This window comes from Passer domesticus, chromosome Z, assembly GCF_036417665.1.
Source record: "Passer domesticus isolate bPasDom1 chromosome Z, bPasDom1.hap1, whole genome shotgun sequence".
Taxonomy (NCBI): Eukaryota; Metazoa; Chordata; class Aves; order Passeriformes; family Passeridae; genus Passer; species Passer domesticus.
The window spans coordinates 74,022,967-74,043,044 of NC_087512.1; the positions used below are offsets into that span (position 1 = coordinate 74,022,967).

The window sequence follows — 20,078 nt, forward strand, 5'->3', positions numbered from 1 at the left end:
TATTAGCAAATAGTACTTTGCCAAAAAATTGCAGCATGACTTAAGTTTGGAGATTTTCAAGGGAAATGCTGCTGTGTTGATAAACCAGGCACCACTTCCCTCAGGACCTGTTGGCTAGTCAAGCAGTATGACTTGTGGTGTGGCGGTGCTTCTTTGCATCAGTGAGCAGAGAAGAAACAAAGAACCCCTAAACCCCTTGATTCTAATAAGTTTATGCCAGCCAGGCGTGGCATGGTGATACCAAACTGTCATATATGATTTCTTACTACACATACAAACTACTACAGATCTTTCATTTTGGCTTAGCTAATTTTAGCACAAGTTTTTCTTTTCTAGTGTTGTGAAAACAACATTTAATGAGTCCTCAAGTTAGGTTCTCAAGCAGCAGTACCTTTCTCTTTCTCATCCTTGCTGTCTCCAGAGACCTTGCTTTGCCACCAGCTGTGATGGCAAGCAGAGCTGATACAAGCATGCTCTGTTGTGAGCAGGGGAAGTCCCAGCTTAGATCATCACCTTCATAACTCCTGCTTCTGACTTTGGGGTCAATAAATGCCCATTCATGATGGCTTCTTTCTCCTTTCACTACAGGCCTCCTCTCCAGGTTTCCTCTCCAGAGGTACTGGTTGCAATACATCATAGTAAGCCTGACCTGTCTGCATGCACATTTCCTCACAATTCTCTGTTTTCCCTCTTAGCGACCAAGCCCATCTGTCATTTCTTGCATGAACAGACTACATGAGAAAGTACGTTATAAAAGTTCCCTTTGGTCATTGCAAACCTGGATCTGTGGAGATGCAAGTATGAACAGCAAATCTCTTCCTAATGCTCTGTTCCTAGATAGTCATCCAACATTCCAAGGAAGTTAAATGTCCTAGCAGGAAAAAAATTGTAATGGGGCTCGTCTTGCTCAAGAACAGATTTAAGAACTTAAATGCTGTACCAGGGACATGCTTCTGCATTGCTGCTTCTCTGCAACAGGCTGGTTCAGGAAATGGGATATAGATACTCAGCTTTCTAATATCAGTTTGGATATGAGTGTTTTTTGGAGATGTTATTGTTTACTTTGCCTGACTGAATGTAGTTCTGATTTTACAGGGAGCTTATTTCACTGGATTGCAATTATCCCATTTTGTTGAGTATACCACTCCATTTCTTTCTTAGAACATTCCAACCTGTGCTCTTACAGCTCATGTACCAGGACACAGTGTAATAATTGTCTGCTTAAAATCATCTTGACATAAAACTGAGAAAAAAATATTTGTTTTTATTACAAGCCCAAACATTAGTTAATTCCAGTCCAGAGATTAATGGAGTTAATGTTTATAAAACAGCATCAGGTTAATTACATCTGAAGCTACATTAATCCTTATAATTTCATTCAACTTCTAAATGAAAAGGAACACTTCAATGTCTCAGTCAAGCTGTACTGCAATATTGCCCTATCTTTTAATAATTTCAGATCTTCTTGTAGCAGAGAATAGGTAGGAAGTTATACTCTAAGGCTTCTGCAGTTCTTAGTTGCTTTTCATTGCATTGACGGTAGTCTCTTTTTAAATGTTTCTTCCTTTTTTACAATCCATCCTGTAAGTCAATGATATGAATATTGGAAACATCAATAATTATTAAAAATTTGTGAGCAATGCTAGTTCCCTTTTTCACTGTGTTAGAGAATTCATTTATCTTAATGGTGTTGGTAGCATTCAGAACAATCTCAATCAATAGGCAGAAACTAATTTCACAGCTCTGATCCCTGCACAGCCAGATTGTCTCAGCTGCAGTGACACCTATCAAAACAGTGTGAGGTCCAATCCTCAATCAAATGCTGTTTCGATGAAATCAAGCAGAGCACAACTTCCTCATGCTGCCACTTCCAAAAAGAGCTACAGGAACAAGGACATCTCTGAAAAAACCAGCTCTGTTGATACCAGACTCGATGTAAATCACTGAACTTTATCTCAGCCTTGGCGGTATTGAAAAAAAACTGCTGTAATTTCATGGTTTGATGTGAAAGTTGATGACTCCATTACCTCACTCATGCTAAGTACGCATCTTGATGCTGCAAGGAACTGGACCACAGTAACTACCACATGCAAAATGCTCAAATGCCTATGAAACAGACTATCTAAAAGATAGTGTTACAGACAAATAGAGACTAAAGTTTGCTTTATTTTCCTATAAAAAATAGCTAAGTGCAATCCTTGCAAAATAGGTGATAATTCACAGTATCTCTGCCATTATTTCAGCTACAGGACTCAAACACAGTTCAATTGCTAAGGCTTTAGGTATGCAAGAGAGCAGAAGTATTTCCAGAACATGGAAAATGCAAATAACTTCTACAAACATAAGATGTTTCAAATTAAATTTAACAAATGTAGCTTCATCAAGCACTTCCTTCCACTCCCAGAAGAGGACACTAGCTAAATATGTGGTGATGGTCTACAGACTTGTCTCCTGATTTTCCAAGTTCCCCTTCCCCATCCAGAGAGCACAGACAGATCAGCTCACAGAGTAAAGAGGTACTAGATAACAAAAGTCTTTCCAGCTTTTTTGGGACTATGCAGAATTGCATTGCACAAATCAAAGTATAAGCTTTAATTGTGTAAGCCCAAGTGAAATCTTGTTTAAAGAGACATCATAAGATGTCTCTTGACATCTCTTCTTGAACAATCAGCAGAAACTTACTTGGTATTAATCATCCATAGGTAAAAATCGACGAAATTTCTTCAGTTAAGTTGATGTTCTGGCTTCCAACATTAAAGGAGGTTCTTCATACCTTCAAGGGTGAGTCCAAGGTACAGTGGTTCCTTACTGCTGTAATACTAACAATTAGCATAACTTTTTAAAGAAACTTAGGCTATTTGATGAATTCTGTGCCTCCATCTGATTAGCAGTAACACAATACATAATTCAAAAAATGTCAGGAGCATTAATAGTACTGCAGAAATGTTGAAGATATCACAGTAGTCAAACTAGAAAAAAAATAGAGGGGACGTCTAATGTGGAAAACCATGAAGACTCTTCTCCCACAGCTCCATCAGTGGGCAAAAGGAATGCTGATCAGTCCCATTTTTATAAAAATTGTCCATTAAGGAGCAACTACAGCACACCAATCTCTGGTGTAAAACCAATCTTTTCAGAGTTACACCACCCAATTCTGCACACACCTACTTCTCCTAGTTATGGATCACTGCTCCATGTGCAAAGGTCAAAACTAAGACCTGCCACTCCCATAACGTGGCATTTTATGTATTGTTATGGCATTTACTGATAAAGAAAGGGAAATATTTGGAAAATTAACCAGAATCACAATATTTTGCTGTCAAACCTAGTCTACTTCGTGCCACCTTGTGGTTGGGCACTGTCTTTAAAAGAAGCAGAGAGTTAACATTCTACCCAGTCAGAATGGCAGCATCCTGCAGAAATCCTGCATCCCATTTCCTCAAGTATAAATGCTTACAGAAGGTGGGGGTAACCAAGAGCAGTGTCCAGCCTTATCACATCTCACAGTTCTGAGATATTTAGAAAGCGTTTGTATAAAATGCTCTTTTCCCACTGGCTTCACTGGGTTTACACTGATAAACACTAACCCACATTCTGGCCATCAGTTCAAAGAGCAAAGTACAAGAGTTTCACAATGCTTTAATCTGCTCTATGATCGCATTGTATTATTGAAACACTATAACCTGGAGGTGAAAAAAAAGTAAAATATAAAATATAAAAACATAGAATAGAAGGCAAATAAGCACTGCTGAATAAACATGACTCAATTAGAATATATATTAAATAAATTTTTCAGTTCCTGAAAGCAACATCTTTTAATTCAGAATTGCAAGAAATCCACCAATATCCACTGCAAAATATTTGTGAGCACTCTCACTATTGAATAAATTAAAGGTACTAACAGATCAAGGAACAAATATTGTAATACAAAAAATTACGTCAAGGAAGGATAAGTCAGAAGCCTATTAAATAGAAATTCTTCGAAGTACAGTTTCAAACTTAAGCACTATTTAACAGAAAATTTTTCTTGTTTTGGAAAATTTATAGACATTGGAATAGGTTGCTCAGGGAGGTGATAAGAGTCCCCATGCCTGTAAGCATTTAAGAGGCATCTGGATCTGGTGCTGGGTGATGTGGTTTTGTGGTGCAGGGCTTACAGTGTCAGTGGAAGGTCAACGACTGGACTGGATAATCTTAGAAGTCTCTTCCAACCTTGATTCTGTAGTCACAGCTTACTTTGGGATCCTTGCTGTCTTTTGAATTTCTTTCATTCAGCTATAACTCATCCTTTGACTTTGGTGGGCTTTGAATCAAGACTCACAAGCTGCAGGCACTGTAATTAAATGCCTCCACTTTATAACTGGCATGACTATTAGTGAATCAAATGAAGTTAAGTCTGCAGAGCGTGTCTGCAGTAAAACAAGACTGGAGCAGATCTTAGACTTACTACAAAGCATCTCTGCAGTTGAAAAATTCCGTGGCTTTTTCTGTGATAAAAATCACTATAGATATTCATGATGATGTTCTTTTTCAGAATGTGACTAACTGTGATAATGACTGGACTAAGGCCTTGATTTAGTATTGCCCTCTGTTATTATTCTGTTACAAAGGTATCAGCACCAGGACACAGGAGATTTACGCATTGCAAGCCTGTATTCTGGAAAAGGGAAATGAAGCAGACTCGGGCAGTTGTTGGTGCTTTTGGCAAAGGCAGTACTTCGTTACTGGAAATCAGACACTTTAGCATCAATGAAACTCTGCAGTTATGGCCTGTGTAGTTTGAGGAGATTCACCCTGGACCTCTTTCACAACAAATCCCATCTGCTTTAGCAGTATAAGTGGAGAGAAACTTACTTCAGCATTTCATCTCTTGTGTTTGGGACTCCACTCTGCAGCCAGCACCCTGCACTAGGTAACACTTAAAGCAGAAGATGTCTAAATGAATTTTTGAGCTGTTTATGGGGTGCTGGAGAAAAAAAAAATCAAAGCATCTACTACAAGCTGTTGTTAAACATCTTAGTGCAACCTGCTCAGATTTGTCTTTCAGTGAAAACTTAAATAACGCTTGTTAATGTACTTCGTGGAGTGACAGCCACACTCTGCATGAACGTCATGCCCCTCAGGTCCTCAGCAATGCAGTGCACTATACATGTAGAGGTGAAAGGCTCTGTGAACAAAGTGAAAACACCACAGAAGCAGGAGCAGCCTTTGAGAACAAAACATCTGTTACAGACAAATACGCAAAGCCATGGAAATTTCAGTTGAAATGAGGTGGGTGAGCAAGCACAGGAGCCACAACAACAAAGCAGCGGAGCAACCGATTAGTGTCCACCCCCTCTTGGCTGAGCTTTGGTTGTCATTTCCCTGCTGTCCTCCCCAGCCGGTGGTTTGCTTCCCACATGGATGAGTAATCCAGCTTCAGTGGGGTTGGAGAGGTTGCTCACCCCAGCACTCCTCATTCTGGTAACTAGGGTAGTGCTTTGACCTGCCAGAACAAAATATCTAGAGCCCACTTGCTGAGGAGAAGGATTTCATTGCATGGGGTAAAGAAGTTATGGAAACTTCATATGCAAATACACCATGGACAGGAACCTAGCACCAATTTTTAAAAATAGGCTGTATCTCAGGCTTATTTTCTACCTTAGAGGAAGGATATTTGTGTGAATTATGGTGTATCCACACTTGAATGCAACGTTTTATGTGCAACTGCCAAAATTTAGAAAATATTTAATTATTCTTTAACTTCTCGCCTTTTTTTATGTTCCTTTGCACAACAGTTGCTACCTAAGCAAAAAGCTAGTTTGGGAGTTTTTAAATGTGCTTTGGGGGAAGAGTCTCCAAAGCAACATTCATGTGACCAAATTACTAGAACTGCCTGACAATCTTTGAATTCATGCCATTTCAATTAAAAAGGTTTAAAAAAAACATAGTTTTCACAGGAGCCTTGTTCATTGTAGCCATAAGACAAAGACAACATCCACCATGTTAATTAAATAGGAGAGAGGGAAAAAGAAAAAGTAGAATTTAGAAGCTAATTAGCATAACATAGCTAAAGAACCCTAGAAATACAAGACAGGAGAAAAGTAGGTTTTACTATGGACATGATGAATGGTAACATTTTATTCCCTGCTAAAAACACTTTTTTGACAGTTATCATATTTAGCCCTTTTCAAAAGTGAAACGTTAATACAGATTTATCTATTTCTTCATGGGCTTAGAGGATTTTGGGGGAAAGATGAATGGGAGCTGATAAGAGAGCTCTGTAAGAAGTGACAATTTAATAAATTTTAAAAGAAAAAGAAAAGCCTTTACATGCAAAATAAACAAAACTTACTGGTCTTACATACATACATACATAATTCAGCAACATGAGATTGCTGTTTGACCAAGGACCCTGGCTGGTTGGCTACCCTCTACATGCAGGTACATTATGAGGGACTCTGTCCCAAACCTACCCCCAAACACTTTGTGTCATCTGACCAGAGAACCCCAAGCTGATGCCTTCTGGGAAGCTGTGCTGCACCTTTAGTGGTGTTGGCATTGGTTTAAGCAACTGGTCTAACTGTTTAACTGAACAGAGACTGAGGGCCCATTCTTCTCAGCTGCAATTTTTTGTGTGTCTTTTGTGTGATATTTCATGCATGTTTATTCAATAGCTCATTTGGATGCTAGCCAGTAATCTGCAGGTACACAGAGATTTTGATTTATTCTAAGGTGGGGCATTTGCTGGGACGGAGAGGAGTATTACACACCATGTTGTGTTACCAATAAAATCAACACATCACTTAAATTTAATATATAGTATTAGACACACTATCATTATTCCTGCATCTGTTTCTTCAGCAGCCTGAGGAGTTAACAAGCAAAGTAGGCTATAGAGCTGATCCCTCTGCTCAAAGGAGCAGAGCGCTTTGAATTGTTTTGACACTGGTTTGGTTCATTTTATTTCATCTCAGTAGGGAATGAAGTTCTCTGCAGAAGGGAAGACATAACAGGAAATCACAGCCAGGATTATGAGCATCAGTTTATGGAGGGAAATTATTAATTCATCTAATTTCTGTTGAACCTACTTGTTTCTGGGACATGGAGCAGGCTCTGAGCAGAAGCTGCATGGGAGACAGGCAGGAGCTGTAGCCACAGTCCCCAAAACCTGCATCAATTACAGCATGACCCTTGATCAAAAATTACAAGTGTCCTGAGCAGTGATTGCCATTACATTTGTAGCTGACATTTTTTGAGCTGTTCCTGCTTCAACTCAAGAATTAGCTTGAGAGTTAGCTGCATCCCACAGAGTAATGTGTCAATCATTAGCACTGTAACTACAATAAAGGCGAATTCACTGCCCTTAGCATACCAGTTGTCTCCACTGTGCTTTTTTCATCAGGACCAGCATCTTCTGATTAGCTGCAGGGACACCCCCTGGAGTCACATTAATCCTGTCAATTCAGTCAGTCTCTGTGGCTCTGCAGGATATGGCTGCTATCTGCAGGATCAGAGATGCTCTTCTGTTTGTTTTAAGTTCAGCATGGGTCCCAAGGCAAAAGCTGCAAACACCTTCCCACATGTGCTCTGAGAGGAGGACTGGCAGACACCTAGCAGGGCCTTCAGCCACATGAGTAGGAGCTCGGCAGGTGGGTGTCAGGACAGAGGGGATGTCACAGCAGAACGCAGCGTCAGCAGCCTTCCAGCAGTAAGATCACTCCTGTAGCCAGTCACCTGGGGTCTGCTGGCTTGGTCCCTGAGGTGGAAAGCAGGCACACACACACACCAAGGAGGACTGCAGCTGTCAGGGATGCTTGGAGTGCTTGCAATAACCACCCTAGTGGCGATCCCACCAGTATCTGTCCTCTTTGAAGGGAGGTCCTGTCTTCATCCCTTTGGGCACTCAAAGAGGAGAAACTGCCCAGACACCCTCTCTGCCTGTCCTGACATGCCCTGAGAAGTGGCTGTCTGGGTCTGCCTTACTGCCTTCACGTGTGTCTAAGGATAAACTACTCTTTTCATCTCCACAGCTCTTGGGAGGTGCTCCAAGACTACCGTGATAAATAAATAGGTGGCTAATTGCCATCTGTTAAGGTAAATTAACAAGAAACAAGTAACAAGCAGGCTGGGTGGGAAAAATTTCCTTGGCAGTTTTCTTTTTTTGCTGCGGTTCAGCTGTGGGCAGCATGAGCTGGGACTTGTATTGATTGTTCTGCTTGTAATTTAGCATAAATGCAAATGCAGGTTGAGACCCAGCATGTTCTGTTTAGAAGAAACCATGAAGAGAAAAGGAAATTGCTATAAATTAAATGTTTCTGTCTCTACAGGCATTGAGATGGGGATTCTGATTTATTTTAGCAGTGGCAGAGAGAGGCAGTAACAACAAAACAACATTTATTTGAAGAAGAAAGACTGAGCAGGAGCCTGCCATCAGCAGCAAGTTTTTTATCTCAGTAAGTAAAATAAGAGATTTCAGAATATTGTCAACAGATAACAACATAGAAAAAGTTTGCAAACACATAACATGAGAGAAACCATACATTTCATACCAAAGGTTCATCTACTTCAGGACCTCAACTGCAAGCCAAATCCCAGAAAAGACTGAGCACAAGGCAAGTACACCTAGCACTTTCCTTGAAAACTTGACCACACCTTCATTTGCAGCACTGGAATCTTTCTGAGCCTACTGCAGATTCATCTTTTATATAACTTTGTTGGCCTGGTTTCTGAGATCAAACATCACATGTGGATTCAGCCACCTGCTAGCCCAGCACTTCTGATTCAAGCAATTCTTTCAAAGAAAACTCAGATTTATTTAAGGTAGAAGGGTTGTCTCCTCTCCACAAATTACTTAGACCAGAGATCTCAGCTCTCTCCATGTTTGACGGATTAGTACTTAAACAAACCCTACAGACTACAAAATGTCATTCAGAGAGGAACTGAAAGCATTTTTTTAACTAAGATGCATGACTTCAAAATCTATTCCTACCCTTGAAAAAGTATTATGTGGATGTTCAATCCTTTACATTTACTTGACCTTTTATTACAGAATTTTCTTAGGAGAAAATAATTTTGATTTGCATTGGTTTCTTACAGTTAAGTTCTTTCAGAACTGCAGAGCCATTATGAATATGGAAAAGGAATCTGATTTTGTTTTAGTTTGTATATCAACAATTGAATTATTAAAAAATTAAAATTCAGACTCAGCAGAATTTCCCATATGAGACAAATAGTAATATTAAAACCAAGTAAAAGACATTAATATGTTCAAGGTTTTGGGAGATTTTCACTTTAGTGCAGCATTCAAACTTACTGGATACAATTAAGGAAAAATACTTGTCTTTCTTCTCTTTCTTTGGCCTGTTTTTTGTGGTCATCACACTGGTCTCATCCCTTGCATTCTGTCTCAAAAACAAGTGATCTCTGAATTGACTCACACTGGGAAAACCAAAGCAAAGTTCACAGAGACAAAGCCCACAGCAAGAGCAGAAATTAAAACTATTGTGACTCTCTATAGCACTGCAGTGGCATTTTTTAGTAGCAGCAGAGAAGGGAGACCCAGCAGAAAAATAACCTTGCTGTTACTTAGAAGCATGCCAAGCTGGCACACCACTGCTCTGCTGAGAACAGCTTGGGAAGGGCAGGGGCTTCCCATATCTCTCAGAGGACAAATTGCCTTTGGAAGCATTAAACAGTTCTTACCTGGCTGCACTTCTGTCACCTTGGTGTGATGCTTTCAAAAGTTCCCTTAATTCAGAAAAGGTGGATAGTAAGATGAGTGACAGCGAAGCAAGGTGACATGAGTCGTGCTGTTGGTCAAACCTACATGGCTTCGGAGAGATATTGATTGTTTCCAGAGACAGAAGATGTGTCCAAGGATGTCCAAGTCACAGAAAGTCTTCACAACTTCCCCAGGCATGCCTGGAGCTCTGGCAGAGGCACTGCATGAAATTGCAGTGCTTTATCCAAAAGCGGGGGGGGGCAGGATCTAAGGCCTACACAAACTGCAGGCACAGTACGAAACTCCAAAGCCCATAATCCTCTCCCTGAGAGAAATTAAGCACAAGCTAAGTCCTCATAGCATAAATACAGAGTCAGACACCCACAGCCTGCCACCTGTACTCCTTAGCTGTTCCATTTCACTGCAGTCTGCTCTGCTGCAGCTCTTCAATCATCATAGTATAATCAATCCTGAGCCTTTTATAAAGCCTCGGTTCTAGGAGTCAGAACAGAAGAATGAGCTCCCACTTTTGGAAAAACAAAGGCTTTCAACCTCCCATGATGCTGCGAAAAAAATTAAAGCAATGAACCAGGAAATGCGAAAATAGCTAAAATGTATGTATTTATTTTTCAGTCTCAGAACTGAAGCTCACAAGTTTTGACTACTCTATAAACTGCCACATAATTGTGTTTGTTGCATAAATTTCCCTCAGGCTCATCTGGCATAATCTTACAAATGTCTATGGCATTGATTTAGTTTTAGAAGTTTATTCTTTTGAAAGAGCTAAGAAACAGGTGTAAAGACACAGGTAAAGCTATTTTAAACTTGTAAAGATGCTTGTAGTGGAAGAGTAATTTACTTGAAAAGAACCTACAGGAAAAAAAGGGAACTCTGTTTCTCCAGTCATTAGGTCAGCAGCTGAAATGTAGGCTTGATTTCCCCCTACCCTTTCAAGACTTTCATGATGCTGGCCAATCTTATCTGTCCTCTTGAACAACTGGTTACCACTTCTCTGTTTGCATGGATGGGGACAGCAAGCCCCTGGGTGGCCAAGGCTCCCACCATGCTATTTACCCACGACCCACTACCTCAGGAGGTGAGAACTGCTAAAAAAAAAAAAAAAAAAAAAACCACACAAAAAAAACAGTACTGAAGGAACTTGCAACTGTGACTTTTCCTGTGCCAGATTTTCTAACCCAAAGGCTGCAGAGTCCCCTGGAGTTGTTGTTGCTGGAGACAAAGATATCTCCATATCCACAGGGCCAGATTACTGAGCTTGGACTTGGGTGGGAGAGTTGGTCCTCACACATCACTGTAGCACTCCATGGCTGGGTCACCTATGCCAAGCCAAACCTGGTGACACCACTGCTTCCCCTGTGAAGCTGGAGCAGCCAGTCCATAAAACATAAGGCGTGAAAATTAGCAGCTTTAACACAGCAGAAAAAGTCTGCTGCACTAATACAAGCAGACTTAACTCCACTCCCAGGAGATCTGAGACTCAGACTGCCCTGGACCGAGGAAGCAATGTAGCTTGAACAGAGCAAGCAGAGTTCTCTGCTCCGTGCATTGTTCATGCATTAAGGGCAGGTTATAATAGCAGAAATACAGGGCAGAGCAGCTCCTTCCTGAGTCAAAGGTAGGCATTAATGTGGGGTTTGGGGATAACCAGAACTCAGAGTAGGTTATGCAGCACTGAGAGCTTAGTAATATCTTCTCATTTTTTACTGGAATCACTATACCCATTTGTTTGTTTAGGAGCACTGATTCTGTCTCTGTTAGGTGAAGTTTGGGGATGGATCATATATTCTAAACCATTTTTTGCTTCCCTTGATGACACCTGTCAGTTACTCAATAGCTGACAGCAAATGTTGTTCTATTGATTTATTTTTCTAACACTACAAATCATGCCAGAAGATGGATGTGAGCCTCTTATGGTAAAAACATTTTTTAAAACAGAAAGAAAAAAAACAACAAAAATAACCACTAAGCATAGCTCGCTTCCCCCTCTCCCCTAAGGTAAATGGATAGTTGCAAAAACCCTTTTTTTCCCTTGGTTAAAGCTTGCCATCTGGTGGAATGAGACCAAATCAGCTGCTCTGCTGTGGGAGGAAAATAGGGGAAAACACCCTTTTTCTTAGAGAAACAACCGTCTGGTACTGCCATAAGACAGAAGCTGAATCAATCAGATACAGCTGACCTTGTCTGCCTATAAAGCTAAATGTGGAGCTGAAGAATGAATGTTGGCACACCAGTAGATTTCGAACTTTGACAGCACAGGAGGTTTATTTAATTTGATCAGCTCACACAAAGGGTTTTAAATTGTGCTCAGCAAAGACACACTGCCATTCTCTCATAGAATTTTGAAAGCTAACATTATTTATGTTGTATACATTATGTTTTATTATTTCAAATTGAAGGAAAGAAAATCTCTTGTGGCCAGATAAGTACTATCCTTTATTCTTGAATTAGCCCTTCAGGAAGATTCTTGCCAGCCAGCATGTTTTCTTATGAGAAAAGGTAGGACAGAGAAAGTGCACGAGGTGAGGGGGCAGAAGATAAAGAGTAAAAGGAAAGGAAATAGAGGCGGGTGGAGGAGGAGAGGAGCAGGGAGAGGAGGAGGGAAGGGGGAGAAAAAGAGAAACGGGGGAGAAAGGGGAAGGGAAAAGGGGAGAGGAATGGAAGAGATCGGGGCAGAAAGGGGAAAAGAAACCAGGTCCTTCACATGAATTTCAATTTGATAGTACTGGTGATAGTCCTAGTAACTTGAAGAAGCTGAAAAAATGTAGGTTATGGAGCTGCCAAGGAAATATGATCATCTTTCCATTGTTGTCCTTCAGCCTTTAAAAAGAGCAGATAAAATACACTTATCCAGGGATACTCTACAGCTATTTTTCCCTCAGTTTCCCTCAGAACAGGTGCAATTTATAATTAAAGTCAGGTTAATATTACAAGATCTACTTTTAAAGAAAGCAGAAAAATGCTTTTGAATCTATGAGGCTTTTTCCTATCTCCTGTATTTGAGCAAAAGCAACAATGATAATTTAATTACCTTTTTTCCCTCCTCAAACTCCTGTGAAGAAATGAGAACAGTAGGTGAAGGACCTACTACCACGTGCTGGGGCATGAAACCTTATCCTTCTTGAAGGAAGATATTCTTCTTCTAAAGTGAGATCCTGTTTCTGCTGAAGCCAAAGCCAGGAATTTCTAGCAGGATCACAAGGAAACATGCTCTGTTTTGCAACACAGTGAGACACCAAACACCCTCCTTCCTGCTCTGTTCTTCACCCTAATCACACTTTGGGATTATCAACTGAAACTATACATATCTGTCTATTATTTATGGGATTAAGAGCAGACAGTCTGCTCAGTTCCTCTCCCGCAACTTCTCTTGCAGTCTCTCTTGCTATCCATTCCTCATGGACAGAGTAGATGCAAAGAGCAGAGGCAGTGAAACACTCCTTTTCTCCCGCCATCCTCCTCTGGTGCAACAGCCAAAAGCATATTTAAACCACCTCAGCTGAAACAGCTATGGAAACACAGGAGAATTTGCACTCTGCCCCCCACCTCTGGCTCAGAGAGCAGCTATAGTCATAACTGCTCATTTACTTTACCCTCAGAGCCCCAGGGTGAATTACGGTGTGATACAAAAGTAAGCCACCATAGTAAATAAGTCTCTGGATCTGCTCCTCAGTGTGTGTACATGTGTGTTGGCTTAATTCACTTATTTTCATGACAAGTGTGTGTGACAAAACACTATTTTCCTTCCCTTTTCTAAATTCCTGAAAGGGCTACTCTTCAGCAGAACTCCCTAGGAACATCAGACAAAGTCCAGAAACCCCACCTTCCACACCTCTTTTCAGAGGGTGGAGCCCTCTTCCTGATCAAGATGTTTAATCCCCAAAATACCTCGCCACTTTCTTAACCAAGGGATGCTGTGGGATGCTTGCCCTCAAGGTTTCTAGGCACAGAAACACTACTGCCTGAAGGTAGTGGGTAAGAAATTTATCCTCTCATTATTATGCTCTATGTGACTCACATATTTCCCTTTGATAGCAGTCAAGGCAGAGCATTAGGAAGTCTGTAGCATGGTGATTCGAATATTGCAAGGAATGAACAGATATGGTGTGCTGTTGTGTGGTATTCAAATGCTAAATACAGTCCTTTGTGTGTAAAAGCATCATGTGAAATCATTGCACCCAGTATTGAATAGCACAAGTACTGGCCTAACAACATTTCTGTTTTACTACCTACATGCCTAGTGTTCAGGGAAATTTTTAATTCTGTTGCAGTTTTGGTTCTGCTGGTCTGCCCTATTTTTGTCTCTTCCTCTAGGGTAGGTTAGTGGGAGTTTAACCCCACCAGCTAGTGTCAGCTTTTTGTTTTGCTGAATCCCCCACCATACTCAGTGCCAATGATTCCAGCTGTGAACCAATCTAGATTAGCTCAGTCTGGGAGAATACAGAGTAGCCTGGAGCTTGGAATCACAGAAGATGCTGAATTGGAAAGGATCCACAAGGATCATCAAGTCCAGCTCCTGGCCCTGCACAGCACCATCCCCAAGAATTACAGTATGTGCCCAAGAGTATTGCCAAAATATTTCTTGATCTCTCTCAGGCTTGGTGTTGTGACCACTTCCCTGATGAGCCTGCACTAGTGCTCAAACCACCTTCAGGGTGAAGAACCTTTTCTGATAATGCAACCTAAACATCCCCTGACACAACTTCAGGCTACTCCCTCAAGTCCTGTCACTGTCACCACAGAAAAGAGATCAGTGTCTGCCCCTCCTCTTCCCTCACAAGGAAGTTGTAGATTGCAGTGAGGTCTCTCCTCAGTCTTGTCCAGAACAAGTGACCTCAGCTGCTCCCCATAAGGCTTCCTCTCAGGGCCCTTCAATACTGTCTCAGCCCTACTTTGGACACTCTCTAATTGCTTAATGTCTTTTTTATATTGTGCTACCCAGACCTGTCCCCAGGACTTGAGGTAAGGATGCCCCAGTGCAGAGCAGAGGGAGACAATCACGACTTCATTGAAGTCTTCCTACTAACTCATTGCCACCAAAATGTAACATCCAAGAAAAGGAAAGGGCAAATTATATTTACTACTGTAAGGGCCTCAAATTTATATAGTGAAATTAAATTACTTATCATATAACAAATCTGATAGAAGGGAGATTTACTTTTGTAACTTCAATGTAAATTTGTCCTTCACCTGTGAGCAAAGGAGGATGTCTTAATGATTTACAAACTAAACCTGCTGGGAAAAATGTGAGTGCTACTGGCTTTTAGTTTTCGATTATTGCATTGTTGCAGAAACTTCAGGCTACATGAAGAATGGGGAATTACTAGAGACAAAAAGCCAAAATTCTTTTAAACTAATGGAAAACCATTGAAATATGAATGGTTTCAAACTGAAACAGGCAATAGAATGAGATACAGATTTATGAATAACTGGCAAAAGCAGTATTGCAGCTCTCCAAAATGACAAGCTAAATAACAATGTTAATAAAGTTCCAATATAAATGACATCTAAGTGTGATAACAGCACCAGAGAATCACACGATGACAGAATGGTTGAATTTGGAAGGGAACACTGGATGCCATTTCATCCAGCCTCCTGGTTAAGAAGAATCACCTACAGCATGTTGCCAAGGACAGTGTCCAGAAAGCTTCAACAACTGGATATTGCAGAAGTGTCCAAGGATGGAGGCTGCACAAACTCTTGGGGCAACCTTTGACTGTGCTTGGTCACCCCACAGTGGAAAAATGTTCATAGGGAGCCTCCTGTGTTTCAGTTTCTCCCTGCTGTCTCTATCATGTCACTGGGTACAGCTGGACAGAGCCTGGTTCCATCTCTTTTGCACCCTCCCCTCAGGTACTTGCATCCATTAAAAAGATCCCTCCTTGAGACTTCTCCTCTGTAGGCTATACAGCTGCAGCTTTCTCATTTTCCCAATTATCGAAAATTATTTTCCCCAAATGGAAAATTCCAAATAAACTTTCCAAGGTCACATAACTCTTGCCCTTGAAGTTTAGTTCTACAAAGCCTCAGAGTTTTGAAGTCAATGAGACACACAATTCACAGGCAGGTGACTTCTCTCAAAGTTTAGAAATTTCAAAGTCTGTCCACATCTTTAGCCACCTTACTCCTTTTCAAATGTATCTGGAACACTAAAAATTTTGTAACAGAAAATTAGGTAAACAAGTGTTGTTAAGCAAATGTTAAAAGGTGCTTGAATCAGTACTTGAATTGAGATAAACAGACAACATAATAATAATGAAAGAAAAACCTTTTCAGTCTTATTTCTGTGACAGCTTAAAGAACATTTCACACGTCTCTTGAGCAATCCACAGGGTGACTGATCACTCTTCTCACAGGCAGAACCAAGAACTGTGTGGTTCTTACCCTTGTGCTGTTCCAAAGGTTCAACAGTCTGACCTTGGTAGAAGTATAAAGACACAGAGAACCCAAAAAAGGGCAAAACTCCCTTGTTTTAAGTCCTTTTGCTTTTCCAAGGGTGTGTCCATCCAGGGAAAGGCTGCACATCCTTTCCAAAGTAAGGCTCTCCTTATTTTAGAGGTTCAGAGATTTTCCACCCTCCCTTTATCCAAGAAGAGGATTAAAGCATGATCTAACTGACATGCACAGAGGCACAGACATGGACCTGCACACCTTGTTTGTAGCTGAGAATATGCTCAAAGGGCATTAAGGTAATAATCTTCAACCTGTGCTCCCATCACTCTTACTCATCACACATCAGATGCTGTTGAGTAAAGGCTGCTCTGGGTTGCATCCACTACAGGGTTGCTTTCTCAGCTCATATAGCAGACAACATGAACTAGAAGCAGTATCCCCCTTCCCATTTGAGCCTGTAGTCTGGAGTAATCTCTAGGTCTGGCTTGTAGATCTGCAGACTCCAGAGTAGAACTGCTGTGACACCAAAAGTATGCCAACTTTCACCCATGCCTCTGCTTCCAAGGCCAGATCAGCAAATGCAAAGCTAATATACCAAAACAATGAACAAACGGTCTCCAAATATGCTTTAAAAATAAAATTACATTAGCATGACAGTTCAAAGACATTTCTACCTACAGTTTCCCATCTTAATTTTTACATATATATATATATGCGTGTTTTTGTGTGTGTGTGTGTGTGTGTGTGTGTGTGTGTGTGTGTGTGTGTATGTACTCTGCAATAAATTCAGGCTCTCTGAAATCACAGAGGCAAAAGAAATTCTTTATGGAGTCAAACACAACCTGAATATATTGAAGTACTGCTTTAAGCTATAAGAGCAAGTATGCCTTTAAAATTATGCAAAAGCAAGCAGGAGGGAAAAGAGGGCAAGGGAGAGTGAAGGCAGCTCTCTTCAACAATATGATAAGAAAGCACATCAGAAGAAGAAAATTGTGTCAAGCCATACAAGTAAATAAAATATTTAAAATGAAGCAAAATATTTAGGTCTAGAAGACCAGCACAGACAAGAAAAATAGACACAATGATTCTATAATTATGTCACATGTATTTACCAAGTGATTCTTTTTCTTTTTTTGGATTCCTGAAATCTTCTTGTTGCCATTGCCTCTAGCCTACAGTGTCAGTTGTAATAGTTTCTTGCTCCCCTTTGATTGCCACGTGACAGAGCTTTTTCTGAACACAGTTCTAATAATTAGTCACCGCAGAGTGTGGGAGGTATCACCCGCCAGGGTCCATGTACAAATCACGAATGGGACAGGACTGCTGAGGAACGCGTCTCACGCTGTTTATTTTCCAGCATCAGTCTCATTACATGGTTATGGCAATGGGAAGATTCCAGCAGCTCACATCCCAGGCAGCAGACCAAGAACTTAAGTTTACAACTTACTTTATAAGTTTTTTGGCCAATCACACAAAACAAAAGCACATTGATAGTAGTTCCATCCAACCACAATAAGCACGCGTCCCTTTGGTTAAAACAATGCTTGCTTATTTCAAATAAAATACCTGCTTGTAAGCCTTAAGATACAATGCACAGAGCTCCATTACTAAGCTTAGAACTTCCTAATATCTCACTAGATATACTTTTCTGCAGCTTAAGGAGTTATTCTAGACAAGCACTAATACACAGACCATTGTCCTTACTTTTCTACTTTTTACATAATTTTTCTGCTGACTTATTTTATAGCTTCTGCTTAGCTCTAATCACAGTTCTGCTGTCTCTAAAGCCTGCCTTTTGCAGCTTTCCCAAAACCCTCAAATTTTATAGATTCCCACAGGAGGGTTCCCCATCCCAGGCACACATGAAAGGTAAGGAGGTAAACCTTTATGGGAAAAAAATTGTTTCATTATCTAAAACAGCAAGAGATTTCTCAGGTACAAACCCTTCTCTTGTTTCTCCTAAACTCACCAGCAGGGAAAAAAAGCTAATTTTTTCCCACCTGACACACAGTTTTTCTATATATGAAATAAACTACTTAGATGCATCTGCGGATGATGAATTTGCTTGCTTTAGCTGTTGGGTGAAAACTTGAGCACAACCTAGAGTCCAGAAATTCACCAGTAAGTTGTGTCGATAGATTAGTGTCACTGTGTCAATAGATGAGTTATCCTGAGAGTCCTCATCTTCACTTCCACTGATAAGGCCTGACTGATGATTATTTTCCAAAGCTGTTCACCCTGGAGGATCCAGACAGTGACTGATAAAGCAGAGGCAGCCTGAAGGGGCTGAAGGAGCTTAGAGGATGGCAGCGTCCACAGTCAGAGGAAGCTCCCCATTTGGTCAGAGATTTGGAAGATAAACAGGGAGAGAAGGGAAGTCAGTCCATCAGCTCGCTGAGATGCAGGCATGGCTCTCCAATTAACGCTGTGTACACAGGCACATTATCCAGGAACAACAAGAACTATTGTGTGTGTCTCAACCTCGTTATTGTCTGGCACCTCCACCCTTTCCTCACCAGCATGGATGACATGCCATTCTTCACAGTGCCACCATGCTGTGGATGTTGATATAATGTCCAGGTAGAAGGAATATGGACTGGGAGCTTTGCCTCTGAACTGAAAATCAACCCAGCAAAGCAGTGAGACAGAACAAGAGCTGGCTTGGGTATTTTCAAAAAGGGTCTTGCTTCTCCCAAGCAAGCATGTTGTGGTAAACACCTCCCATATCCACAGGAAGTAATTTCTGGTTTTAATGATAAAATTAGTTGGAAAAACTCTTAAACAGACATCCCTGTGAGCCCAAGGGGCCAGAGAAACACAATGGACATCAGAAGAAAGTGATTCACCTGCCCTTTCCCATTCCTCTTCTCTTAAAAAAGAACCCCATTTTTGCATCACTATGATCTCAAAAATACCTTGTGCAGTTTATCACAAGGTTCCAAAACTGTGGCCTGTCATTTACAGTGATGATCTCAGGCAAGATGATAATAACCATGCTCTTAGCACCTTCTCTTGGTGATGTCAGCAGAAACTTCTCTAGCAAGCAGTTTTATGAGGAAATGGTTACCTAGTTTCCATAACAGTCCTCAAAACCTTTCACTGAAATATAATAAGCATAAATGGCAATCCATCTGCCAATACCAAAGATGTTCCCAAGCTGATCACAGGGACCAGTATTTGGAAGTAGATTGTCTTTTCAGGCTCTACTTCACAATGACAAGGTTGTGAAGGAAAGGGGCAGTTATCAGACATGTACAGAAAAACAGACTGGAAAAAATCAGTTCTACTTACAGAAGTAAAATTAGGATTTGGGGGATCATTTCTAAAGTGGTTAAGAAGAGTATGTGATTGAGAAAAATAGATTATGTGTCTAAATAGTTGTCTTTTCACCAAGACAGTGTGATTTAGGGATGTCCCCTCCTCAGGACATCAGCCTTCAGTAGCTTTTTTTTCCTACAGGGACCACTAGTGTCTCTGGGCACTTGCCCAGTATTACCAATGAAGTAGGTCCCAGACACTGGGTCAATCCTATGTTTGCCCAGAAAGTAAACTTAAACTGTATTACACAGACAGCAAGGCCTGCTCTTCAGACTTCACATGCCTCAGTAAAGACTCTTGCTGGCTTACAATGTGACCTCAGTGTGAGCTGTAAATTTTGGTACACTGAGCTGTAAATTTTATGGTTTAATAAATGTAAAGAGGGACCAGAGACACTGGGCTGCAGGGTCTGGGGAGAGTTTCCATCCCAGCACAGTGGAGATAGAGCAGGTCAGTTCTCAAGTCCAGGGTGATTTCCTCACAGACCCACCAAAGCAGGCAGCTGACATTCCCTGTTCTGCATCACTGATGAAAAAGTACTAAATATAGGTTATAAACCAATCCCTGGACACCTCAACTGGGAATGGGCAACTGGATGACATGCCAACAGGTCTAACTTTCTCAATTTTACAATGAGTTTCTTCTA

At 40.9% G+C, this 20,078-nt stretch overlaps 1 long non-coding RNA gene across 1 annotated transcript; it reads left to right on the forward strand.

Annotated features, from left to right (window-relative positions):
• Positions 1 to 1,514: 1,514 nt before the first annotated feature.
• LOC135290674 (uncharacterized) lies at positions 1,515 to 19,421 on the forward strand. Its single transcript, XR_010353443.1, has 4 exons — positions 1,515 to 2,516; positions 2,703 to 2,781; positions 8,310 to 8,435; positions 18,344 to 19,421. It is a non-coding gene; the product is annotated as an uncharacterized LOC135290674 (long non-coding RNA).
• Positions 19,422 to 20,078: the final 657 nt, after the last annotated feature.